Source organism: Microtus ochrogaster (genome assembly GCF_000317375.1).
Source record: "Microtus ochrogaster isolate Prairie Vole_2 chromosome 14 unlocalized genomic scaffold, MicOch1.0 chr14_random_1, whole genome shotgun sequence".
NCBI lineage: Eukaryota > Metazoa > Chordata > Mammalia > Rodentia > Cricetidae > Microtus > Microtus ochrogaster.
Genome location: NW_004949096.1, coordinates 9508558 through 9512716, shown reverse-complemented (window position 1 = coordinate 9512716; position 4159 = coordinate 9508558). Strand labels below are relative to the sequence as shown.

Sequence of the window (4159 nt, the reverse complement as noted above, 5' to 3'; positions counted from 1 at the left end):
CAAGATGAGCTGTATGAGTAAAAGTAACTGAGCCATAGATTTTAAAGTACAGGTTAATTCAAATTATAAGAACTAGTTAGGAACGAGCCTGAGCTAAGGCCAAGCTTTCATAACTAATAATGTCTTCATATCACTATTTGTGAGCTAGAGGCAAAAAAAAAAAAAATACCTGCTACATATGGTACCCAACATCTGGCCACATATATTCACTTAAGGTCTGAGAAAGCTTTTTTTTTTAAATTCATCACATTTATTTTTTAGCTTGACCTTCTAGTAAGTCTTTAGCTTCATTGATTTTTGCTGCTATATAAGGAGATCCTCCCTTGTCTGGGTGGTTTAAGAGCATAATCCTTCGGTGAGCATCCCTGGTCTTTCCTTTATTGGCAGTAAGGCTTACACCTAGTATTAATGCTGCCTCCCGTTTTGTCATTTTGGGTTCAAACCCACCTTTATAGTACCCACCACTGAAGGCAGATTTTGGTAGGCTTTGAAAAACTTGTTTTACTTGAGGCGCCACATGCTTCATGGCTTGTAAAGCATAACGGCCTGCAAATCCTGCAGCGGCAATAGTCAGTCCAACTGCTACCACTGTGCTGGCCATGACCGCTGCACAGCCCAGCAGCGCGCACTCATCCCAGCGCGAGCACACTGCCACAGCACGCCTGCACACCGCCACGACAGCACCAACCGCACCCCGAGAAAGCTTTTTTAAAAAAACAAATAAGGTTGGGAACACAGAGTCAAACACGGTTTCCCTGATGACCATATTCTCTCGGGTAAGGCAGACAGCACATAAAGGCGTGGCTCCAGACTGCTGCTTGCAGTAGCCAGCCCCCAGAACCACAAACCAGCACCAAGCACTGAGCTGAACAGCAGCTGACATAGCAGTTTAAGACTTGCTTCTCGCAGTCAGAAAATGCTCCAGGTACTTAGTAAAGCCAGGTCCAGACGCAGAAAACCTCTGAAAAGTAACAGCATGTTTAAAAATGTGTTTAAAAGCTGAAGAAAAGAAAATAGGTATACACAGTCACAAAAAAATAAATAGTTTGAAAATAATAAAGTCTTTAAAAGAAATTCAAAGTAATATAAAAATAAGCCACATAAGAATGAAAAACATTATTAACACAGGAGTTCAGACCTTATATGGTTCTTTATCAATTTTGAGGTTTTGAATGCCAATGAACAGAAAAATACCACTGTTGAGAGGCAATGGATTGTAGAGGGACTGCTCGATACTTTAGAATGCCATAACTTTAAAATGGAAGTCAGAAAACGTATTGCTTTGAGGAACAGGTTACACTTTTGTTTCCACAAAAAAAAAAAAATCAAAAGACTATAAATTCATTCAAGGTTAAAGATGATCATGTTTGATTGAGGAAGACCCCCTGAAAATCCTAACTACAGACATTAAAAAAAAAGAAACCTAGAAAAACTATAAGACAACAAATTTATATCTTACCAGCTCAAACATAAAATGAAAAAAACCACCTTTGGCAGGCTTGTGTACAATGCATGGTCTATACTTGTGATGATGCCAATATGTATGCTACCTTTGAAAGTTTATGCTTTCAGAGAAAGGGGACCAAACACCTATGAAAACATGTGGCCTAGGTGATCCAGCCTCTCAGAGTGTTTCTCCTATAGCTTCCTCAGAGTTCTACATCCAAAACAGCTCCAAGGCTTCTGACTGAGATGGTCATGCCTCATAGACTACTCTATCCAGAACTACAGATAAACTTTGTGCTTTCCCATTGCACAGAGACAAAACAATAAATGCTATGGCCAGCTTTTCTAAGACTTGATTATTATCTCGGTCTCCTCATGGTCTCCTAAAGAGTTCATTGCCCTCAGACAACAGGAAACAGTCTAGAGAACATGATGCCCATACTCCCATGGCCATTTGATGGGTTATGAATGTTTGTCATCTTTTAGACGGTATTGTTTACAAGTTGTTATTGGTCATAGTCAGGAAAGAAGCTTTAAAAAAAGAGATTAGATTCAGAGCTGTCTTTCTGAAGGTAAAAAGGTAGATATATTATAGAAATGATGAAATAAAAGAGTGGATTGTTGAGTCCACTTATAAAAAACTGCTAGTCTTAAATATTTTACATTGGTATGGATTTTTGTATATGAATACAAATTTAAGGTTATTTTCATTATACTATATCTATGTTTCTACTCTTGATTAAGGTACTTTTTTAGTTCATTTAAAAATGTAATGTAAAGTTTTAATCCTTGAAAGCTATTTAGGATAATAAAAAAGACAGGTTAATCATCACCTATAACAATAAAAGTTATAGTCATGTTAGATATTTCTTTCTCAGGGTCATACAGAGATATATTTTAGATAGATAGGAAATCTTCAAACACTTCAAACACCTACAGAACAATATAAGGCTTTTTATGACAGTGAGAAACTGTCTACTCCTAGTAGCACAAAATTACTTCACAAAAGGAAGATGGGCAGCAAAGAACCTACATATGGAATCTGTTTTCAGTGTGGCAAAAGGTAGTCATTTGCACAGTAAATGACTCTTGCCTTGACTGATGATAGTATGGTGTCCAAACTGGACAAGCAGGACACAAAAGAAGGTGATTGTTGAACTTTGCCAAACCAGGGAGGATGGTCCTTCAAAAATTCCAGCTTCACAGAAAAGTCTGTCAGATATTCTAGGCCTGTAGACTGAAGATACATACCCCAGTGCTACAGAGGAACCTTGGGTGACTGTCCAGGCAGCCATATGTTTCTGCCATTTCACATAGTTTTAAAAGTTATTTACTATGCACTTCCTATTTACTCAGGTAATATTATACCCTTTCTCAGGTATTTGATGGGTTGAAGAATAGATAGTTATAGTTACAGTTTCCCTTAGTCAAGATAAAAAGTAAATTATATACAAAACTTTGGACCAATCAGGAAACGATAATGAAGTGTTTTCTCCAATTTTGCCAAATGCAAATGAACTGAACACTGTGAATATAATTCTTACCTGATAATTGTTCTTACTGTTTATAGTTTTAATATGTTACAGTTAAAATAAAGTCTTTTTATTTAGAAAAAAAGTGTGAGATGTTGCAGAATATTTCTTTACACTGTGTGAAGATGTATCACTGTGATTGGTTTATTAAGTAGCTGAATGGCCAATAGCCAGGCAGAAAGAGGGTAGGCAGGACTTTTGGGGACAAAATGGTCAGGGAAGAAGAGAGACAGAGTCACCAGCCAGATGAAGAAGAAACAGAATGGGCAGTGCAAACTAAAGGTAACCAAGCCACATAAAAGTACATGGATTTAAAAATATGGGTTAATTTAAGCTGTAAGAACTAGTCAGGAACTAAGCCTAAGCTAAGCTTAAGCTTTCATAGTTAATAACAAGTCTCCATGTCATCTGTGAGCTAGTAGTCCAAAGAAAAAGCCTGCTACAGGCCCCACTCCTTACCACCTGCAGCACTAGGGAGAGCAGGTTGACCCTGTTGGTAGGGACGCAGGTGAGCTGGCCCTGAGGGTATGAGAGCAGAAAAGCTGATACTGCCCCCCCTTTTATGCAATATGGTGTCATGAGTGAGGGAAAGCTACCCTCCCCCCCCACCCCATTCCTGCCCCTTGATACCTGTAGCAAGAAGGAGAACCAGCCTTGATAACATGATAACAGGAAAACTGGCCCTGCCCCTAACCTATTACAGCACTCAGGAGAGTGGTCCTACACTTCTGCAAAACAGTAGAGCTGGCCCTGGTGGTATGGTTGCACATGAGCCAGCCCAGCAGGCATGAGATCAAGAGGACTGGCCCAGCTCCTCTTTTCCTGCTGCACTGGGTGAGCTAGTCCAGTAAGGGCTGGAGAGCACAACCTGGTGGTGATGAAGAAGAAAAACTGGTGGGCTGACCAACCCAGCTACCACCCAGGCCAGGGCTATCAGTTAGCCCACACCTCATCTATGAACTGCTGCAGCACATGAAGGGACTAACCCTGCAGATCCAAAGCTGCAAGATCTCCACAACGCAAGGCAACAAGAAGATACCCAAGAGGAGTCCCAATGAGGGCCCAGTATCTGTAGTATAGCAGAAGCCTGAGTCCTCCAACCAGATCAATGATTCATGCAATGAACACTTTTTTTGGTTTTTCGAGACAGGGTTTCTCTGCGGCTTTGGAGCCTGTCCTGG

The 4159-nt window shown here is 40.2% G+C and overlaps 1 pseudogene; it reads right to left on the bottom strand.

Annotated features, from left to right (window-relative positions):
- Nucleotides 1-243: 243 nt before the first annotated feature.
- Nucleotides 244-601, bottom strand: LOC101983367 (annotated as a pseudogene).
- Between the last annotated feature and the right edge of the window lie 3558 nt (nucleotides 602-4159).